Below are 8,684 nucleotides of genomic sequence, written 5' to 3' on the forward strand. Positions count from 1 at the left end.
GTGGGAGGGGGTTCCGACCTGGGGCAGGGTTTCTGGGTGCGAGCTCCGGCCAGGCGGCGCTTACCTCAGCCAGCTCCTGGTCAATGGCACACGGGTGCTAATGCAGGCTCCTGACCCCTGGTCTCCCTCCGCTGGCAGGCTCTGAGCAAGGCCTGCCCAGAGAACATGGATGACGAGCTCTCGATCCTGCTGACAGCACCCCCCAGCACAGACAAACTCCAGCACATCTTGGAGGTGAGCAGAATGGGGAGGGGCAGCAGGGGTTTTACCTTAGCCCTGGGGACTCCAAGAAAGAAGAGACTGGAAAATCCATGTTTCTATTGGATCCTTCCGAGTATGCATTCGTGATATAAACTCACTGGGTGACCTTGGGGTAACTCACTTCCCCCTTACGGCATCAGTCTTCTCCACTATCAAATCTACACTGGGGAAGAAGGACAGAAGCCCCGACAATCACCTTCACCTCTGGGTGTCTGGTCCTGGGAGCCGAAACCAACTGGACTATCTGCCCCATCTCCTAAACTGCCCTGTCTTTCCCTCCTAGGGCCTGGTCCTTAGTGCTCAACCTGGCCCCTTCCCAGCTTGTCCCTGACCTTTAAAGGACTCTCCAAGCCCCTCCCATGCCTTCTTCCCTTGGGGTCTCTCTCCTGGCTGAGCACAGGCTGCCCTTCTATCTCTCAGCAGGCCTGGGTCCTAGTCACAGGCTGCGTCTTGTCACGTGACCCCCACACTTATTCCCTTCACCCTTGGGAGCTGCATCACCTGGGCCAGGTGCAGTTGAGCTCCAACCCCTTTCCTGGCCATCTCACCCTGGGACAGGTTGAAACTGGAAACCTGTGGGTAACAGTAACTGGTTGCTCGCAAAGGTGCTGAAGACACAATGGAAGAGGAAATCCTTTGGCCTGGATTGAAATTATTGCGACTGAAAGTGAATGAGAGAAAATAGGTCCAGAGTTCTCTACCTAGCAGCAGAAAATGTAGCGATAGATAGAGGTTCAGGTCAGAAAGGACCATTATGTGCATCTAGTCGCCCCTCCTGTATAACTCAGGGCCTAGAATGTGACCAAGTGGTTCCTTCAGCCAACCATAGCATGGGACTGAGCCAGAGCACGTCTTTTGGAACGACATCCACATGCAGGAGAGCCAGCTGGCTACCAGAAAATCTCTCTTCTGCAGTGACGTGGGGTTAAGGGACACGGGGGAAAAGACATGGAGGCTGTGACTAAACTTAGAGCAGCAAGGCCAGGAAAACCAGGGTTAGGTCCCAGGCCTGGCTATCAGATCTGCTGTTTTCTATTCCTGGCTTTGGGACCATGAGCGAGTCTCTGCACCGCTGGGTGCCTCGGTTTCCCCAGCTATCAAATGGAGCTAATCAAGGTTTTGTTTGTTCTCCCCATTTTACAGGGTGGGAAACCGAGACACAGTTGGGACCTGTCTACACTACAGGTCTGTTGTGCATTTGTAATCTGCTGACCCCCACATGTTGTTCAGAGCCTATGGACAACACAGCTCCTAAAGGTACGTTTGTTCTGTGCTTATCCCCTTTGTACCAGCAGGGCTGGACAGCATTTCTCACTGTGATGTGGGGAGCAGGTCCTGGGTACTAAGGGTCTGAAGAAGCTCTCAAGGACTAATTTTTTAAAATAATTGTTATCAATGAATTGGGAGAAAACATACAATCACTGCGGATAAGATTGGGGGGTGACAAAATACAGGCAGAGTGGTAATACCTGATGGGGAGAGGGCAGTGATACAGAGCGATCTGGCTCATTCGGCCAGCTGGACCCATTCAAAGAAAACAAGTTTGAGCAGAGCCCAACGCAAGGCCCTATGTGTGGCAACAAGGCACGCCGGCCACACCTCCAGAATGGGGACGTGTATCCAGGAAAGCAGTGACTCTGAAAAGGATTTAGGGGCCAGAGTGGAGAAGCCACTCAACATGAGCTCCCAGTGTGATGCTGTGGTGAACAGGGCTAAAGCCATCATTAGACGTAGGAGCAGAGCCGTGAGTAGGATAGGGAGGTGACACAGCAGCAGTGAGACTGCTATTGGAATCCTGCCTCCAGTATTGGTGTCCTCCTTTGAAAAGGATGGTCCTAGAAATTGGAGCTGGGGCAGCAAAGAGCCACCAAATGTTCTGAGGGCTGGAGAAAAATGCCTTCTAGTGAGCTATTGAAAGAGCTCAACCTGTTTAGCTTATCAAAAGAAGATTGAAGGGGACTTCATTGAAGTGTTGAAGTGCCTTAATGGAGAGAAAATACTGGGTATTAAAGGGCTCTCTAGTCTAGCAGAGAAAGGCAGAACAAGACCAAATGGCTGGAAGGTGAAAAGAGACAAATTCCTATGACAAATAAGGCACAAATATTCAACAGCGAGGATGATTGAACACAGGAAGAAGCTACCAAGGAAAGTGGTGGATTCTCCATCTCTTGATGTCATTAATAAAGACTAGATGCCTTTCCGGAATGTGTTTGCCCCAAAAGTAGCTATTGTGGTAGACAGGAGGCCTGTGATATGCAGGGGGTCAGATTAGATGCTCTAACTGTCTCTTCTGGCCATAAAGTCTACTCATTTCTGAGAAACCGAGTGTAGCATTGGGAGCAGCTTGTGATGTTTCACTGTCTAGCCGGCTTGCTTCCTAGAATGAACACTCATTGAGCGGGGTGATCCCCAGAGAGTAGCTCAAACCTCCAAAGTGTCTGCCCTGTGGCAGGACATTAACACTCCAGGGGAGGGGTGGGTGTGGCAGTGACATCACAAAGGCGTTTTGCAGGACCTCAGCCTATTGGCCAAAGGTGCTGGGGAGGTGGTGACCTCACAGAGGTATGCTGACATCAGCCAGGCAGGACAGGGGTGCAGGGCCAAGGAAACCTCAGAGACCCCTGTGGCTTTGCTTCAGCAAGTCTCCTCTCGAGATCTCTCTTTGAGGTCTGAGAGAGTATTTGGGTTCATGTATGTGACCACCAGGAGGAACCTCTTTTGAGTTTTCTCCTTTCTTTTTCCTGATTTCATTAGAAATCTGACGTCCCTGTTTAGAAGGTAAGAGCCTCCGAGAGGTTTGGAACCTGTTCAGTCTGCTGCATCTGGTGCCAGCTGAATTTTAGGCATGGAAAACACTAGCTTAAGGTGGCCAAATTTTATTCCCCACCTGGGATTTTGTCCCTTAGAATCTCTGGGGACATTAAGGTTTGTCCTTTTTCTTTTACCTTTTCCTCCATCCCTCCCTCCTTTCTTTTCATCTCTTACTTCTTTTGTCCTTTCCCTGTTCCCCTCCCACCACCAGGAGGGGTGTGTGTGTGTCGTGGGGGGTGCTCTACAACTCCCATTGTGGGAGGTCCACCGAAAAATGTGGGGCTGAAATAGTGCTCAGACAGTGATCCCCAGCGGTGACCTGGGGCATCCTTTGGGCTCTCTGGTGAGAACCCTCATCCTCCCGCCCCTCGGTCTCTACCCTGATTGGCTGAGCAGGGCGTTATTGACAGGGAGGAGACTCAGGTCCCTGTTGTTTTCTTTTAAGACCAAGTAAATAGTCATAACCAGTCATATGTTTAACAAATTTTGCTGCGTCTCTGCAGTTCATTATTTTCTCTAACATTCCAGTTCTCCTAAAATACTTGCTGAATAATGACTAAGAACTCTTGCTGGTCTGGAACTCACTTGAGAGCACTTTATTCGGGTCATTCAATGTCTGAAATTCAAGATCCGATGGTTAGTTTGAAAATCAGGGCTCTTGGGTCCTATTCCCAACTCTGCCACGGACTGGCTGTGTGACCTAAGACAAGTCAATTCTCCTTTCTCAGCCTCAGCTTCTCCCTCTTTCAAGTAGGGATAACAATCCGCCCCTATCTACCTCCCGGCGGGTGGAGGATGGGGATCTATTGGAGAGTGTCACTAGGAGCAGTGCATAAGATGAGGTGTCCTATCATGTTTACTAAGATCAGATTAGGACATAATAGAATGGCTGAAATAGTCTATTTTATTTGTATTTTATTATGTTGCAATTGTTAAAAGCAGCAACTACTTAGCTCAGACTGAAACATCTTATCTAATTTTTGAGATCTAAGTGTCTCCTCTTTGTGTAGCTCAAACCTCCAAAGTGTCTGCCCTGTGGCAGGACATTAACACTGCAGGGGAGGAGTGGGTGTGGCAGTGACATCACAAAGGCCTTTTGCAGGACCCCAGCCTATTGGTCAAAGGTGCTGGGGAGGTGGTGACCTCACAGAGATTCATAGATTCATAGATTCATAGATTCTAGGACTGGAAGGGACCTCGAGAGGTCATCGAGTCCAGTCCCCTGCCCGCATGGCAGGACCAAATACTGCCTAGACCATCCCTAGTAGACATTTATCTAACCTACCCTTAAATATCTCCAGAGACGGAGATTCCACAACCTCCCTAGGCAATTTGTTCCAGTGTTTAACCACCCTGACAGTTAGGAACTTTTTCCTAATGTCCAATCTAGACCTCCCTTGCTGCAGTTTAAACCCATTGTTTCTGGTTCTATCCTTAGAGGCTAAGGTGAACAAGTTCTCTCCCTCCTCCTTATGACACCCTTTTATATACCTGAAAACTGCTATCATGTCCCCTCTCAGTCTTCTCTTTTCCAAACTAAACAAACCCAATTCTTTCAGCCTTCCTTCATAGGTCATGTTCTCAAGACCTTTAATCATTCTTGTTGCTCTTCTTTGGACCCTTTCCAGTTTCTCCACATCTTTTTTAAAATGCGGCGCCCAGAACTGGACACAATACTCCAGCTGAGGCCTAACCAGAGCAGAGTAGAGCGGAAGAATGACTTCTCGTGTCTTGCTCACAACACACCTGTTAATGCATCCCAGAATCATGTTTGCTTTGTTTGCAACAGCATCACACTGTTGACTCATATTTAGCTTGTGGTCCACTATAACCCCTAGATCCCTTTCTGCCGTACTCCTTCCTAGACAGTCTTTTCCCATTCTGTATGTGTGAAATTGATTTTTCCTTCCTAAGTGGAGCACTTTGCATTTGTCTTTGTTAAACTTCATCCTGTTTAACTCAGACCATTTCTCCAATTTGTCCAGATCATTTTGAATTATGACCCTGTCCTCCAAAGTAGTTGCAATCCCTCCCAGTTTGGTATCATCCGCAAACTTAATAAGCGTACTTTCTATGCCAATATCTAAGTCGTTGATGAAGATATTGAACAGAGCCGGTCCCAAAACAGACCCCTGCGGTACCCCACTCGTTACGCCTTTCCAGCAGGATTGGGAACCATTAATAACAACTCTCTGAGTACGATTATCCAGCCAGTTATGCACCCACCTTATAGTAGCCCCATCTAATTTGTATTTGCCTAGTTTATCGATAAGAATATCATGCGAGACCGTATCAAATGCCTTACTAAAGTCTAGGTATACCACATCCACCGCTTCACCCTTATCCACAAGGCTCGTTATCCTATCAAAGAAAGCTATCAGATTGGTTTGACATGATTTGTTCTTCACAAATCCATGCTGGCTATTCCCTATCACCTTACCACCTTCCAAGTGTTGGCAGATGATTTCCTTAATTACTTGCTCCATTATCTTCCCTGGCACAGAAGTTAAACTCACTGGTCTGTAGTTACCTGGGTTGTTTTTAGTTCCCTTTTTATAGATGGGCACTATATTTGCCCTTTTCCAGTCTTCTGGAATCTCTCCCGTCTCCCATGACTTTCCAAAGATAATAGCTAGAGGCTCAGATACCTCCTCTATTAGCTCCTTGAGTATTCTAGGATGCATTTCATCAGGCCCGGGTGACTTGCAGGCATCTAACTTTTCTAAGTGATTTTTAACTTGTTCTTTTTTTATTTTATCCGCTAAACCTACCCCCTTCCCATTAGCATTCACTATGTTAGGCATTCCTTCAGACTTCTCGGTGAAGACCGAAACAAAGAAGTCATTAAGCATCTCTGCCATTTCCAAGTTTCCTGTTACTGTTTCTCCCTCTTCACTAAGCAGTGGGCCTACCCTGTCTTTGGTCTTCCTCTTGCTTCTAATGTATTGATAAAAAGTCTTCTTGTTTCCTTTTATTCCCGTAGCTAGTTTGAGCTCATTTTGTGCCTTTGCCTTTCTAATCTTGCCCCTGCATTCCTGTGTTGTTTGCCTATATTCATCCTTTGTAATCTGTCCTAGTTTCCATTTTTTATATGACTCCTTTTTATTTTTTAGATCGTGCAAGATCTCGTGGTTAAGCCAAGGTGGTCTTTTGCCACATTTTCTATCTTTCCTAACCAGCGGAATAGCTTGCTTTTGGGCCCTTAATAGTGTCCCTTTGAAAAACTGCCAACTCTCCTCAGTTGTTTTTCCCCTCAGTCTTGATTCCCATGGGACCTTACCTATCAGCTCTCTGAGCTTCCCAAAATCTGCCTTCCTGAAATCCATTGTCTCTATTTTGCTGTTCTCCCTTCTACCCTTCCTTAGAATTGCAAAGTCTATGATTTCATGATCACTTTCACCCAGGCTGCCTTCTACTTTCACATTCTCAACGAGTTCCTCCCTATTTGTTAAAATCAAGTCTAGAACAGCTTCCCCCCTAGTAGCTTTTTCAACCTTCTGAAATAAAAAGTTGTCTCCAATGCAGTCCAAGAATTTGTTGGATAGTCTGTTCCCCGCTGTGTTATTTTCCCAACATATATCCGGATAGTTGAAGTCCCCCATCACCACCAAGTCTTGGGCTTTGGATGATTTTGTTAGTTGCTTGAAAAAAGCCTCATCCACCTCTTCCACCTGGTTAGGTGGCCTGTAGTAGACGCCTAGCATGACATCTCCCTTGTTTTTTGCCCCTTTAAGCCTAACCCAGAGACTCTCAACACTTCCGTCTCCTATGTCCATCTCTACCTCTGTCCAAGTGTGTACATTTTTAATATATAAGGCAACACCTCCTCCCTTTTTCCCCTGTCTATCCTTCCTGAGCAAGCTGTACCCATCCACACCAACATTCCAATCATGTGTATTATCCCACCAAGTTTCAGTGATGCCAACAATGTCATAGTTGTATTTATTTATTAGCACTTCCAGTTCTTCCTGCTTATTCCCCATACTTCTCGCATTTGTATATAGGCATCTAAAATACTGGTTTGATCTTTCCTCCCAGTTTTTTCCTGACTCTCCTTTCTCTCTGCCAATATAGCCCACACTCCCTCTTGTTTCCGACTCATTTCCCCGGTCTCCATGTTCCCCACTTACCTGTGGGCTTTGCTCACCTGTCCCCGTCGAACCTAGTTTAAAGCCCTCCTCACTAGGTTAGCCAGTCTGTGTCCGAATAGGGTCTTCCCTCTCCTCGAAAGGTGAACGCCATCTCTGCCTAGCAGTCCTTCCTCGAATAGCATCCCGTGGTCTAGGAAGCCAAAGCCCTCCTGGTGACACCATCTTCGCAGCCAGGCATTCACCTCCATGATGCATCTGTCTCTGCCCGGGCCCCTACCTTTAACAGGAAGAATTGAAGAGAATACCACCTGTGCTCCAAACTCCTTCACCCGTGCTCCCAGAGCCCTGTAGTCACTCTTGATCCGCTCAGTGTCACACCGCGCAGTATCATTTGTGCCCACATGGATGAGTAGCATGGGGTAGTAGTCAGAGGGCCGGATAATCCTCGACAATGCCTCCGTAACGTCTCGGATACGGGCCCCCGGCAGGCAGCATACCTCTCGAGATGAAATGTCAGGGCGACAGATGGGCGCCTCCGTCCCCCTCAGCAGAGAGTCTCCGACCACCACTACCCTACGTTTCCTATTCGCAGTGGTGGCAGCAGACTCTCCAGCCTTAGGGGTACGAGGCTTCTCCTCCTTTACTGTAGGGAGTGATTCCTTCTTTCCTGTATCAAGAAGAGCATAACGGTTACCTATAACCACGGCAGGAGGGTTCGGAGCAAGGGTGGAGCACTGCCTGCTGCCAGAAGTAACCAGCTGCCAGCGTCCACCCTGAGCCATCTCCTCCTCCACCAGTGGTGTATCAGCAGTCCTGTGTACTGGGACAGCTACCTCAGCTGTCTCCACATGGACACTGTCGAGGAATTGCTCGTGGATACGGATGCTCCTCAACCTAGCCACCTCCTCCTGTAGCTCTCTCACCTGCTGCCTGAGAGATTCCACCAGCAGGCACCTTTCACATTGGATGGTCCCCCCAGCCTGGATATCCGTAAGTGGAAATTGCAAGTTACAGTCTTTGCAAAACCACACCAGGATCTGGGTAGAGGCATCCATGCTTAGGCACTCTGTCTGGCTACAGGCACAGGTGGAGGAGACAGAAGCAGTGCTGGCACAGGTGTTGCGGGTCTTCCGAACCATCGTAAGCCTCCCTCTGTCAAACTCCCGTCTGCAGCCCCCTGTCAGCTGAAAGGGTTGTTTAAGCAAACAGTTAGAATGTAGTTGCTTTATAGGTATTAAGGGGAATCAAGAGAAAACAGATGGAACCGGCAAGGGACCCTCGCCCCCTTCCTGCTCCCCTTCCAAACTCCCTTGCGAAACTCCCTGTTAGCAGCCCCTGGTCGCAAAGCTCCCTGGTCGCTTGTGCGCTGCTTTATAAAGCCCTGGCCTGTATGAATGCCCCGCCCACTGATTAAGGCTCAGCCACTTACCAGAGGCTTCTAGCTTTCAAACCTTCCTTTGAAGCTCACAGCTTCCAACTGCCAGCCACAGCACACGGTCCTTCAAACAACCAAAACAAACA

The sequence above is a fragment of the Malaclemys terrapin genome, chromosome 6, assembly GCF_027887155.1.
Source record: "Malaclemys terrapin pileata isolate rMalTer1 chromosome 6, rMalTer1.hap1, whole genome shotgun sequence".
Taxonomy (NCBI): domain Eukaryota; kingdom Metazoa; phylum Chordata; order Testudines; family Emydidae; genus Malaclemys; species Malaclemys terrapin.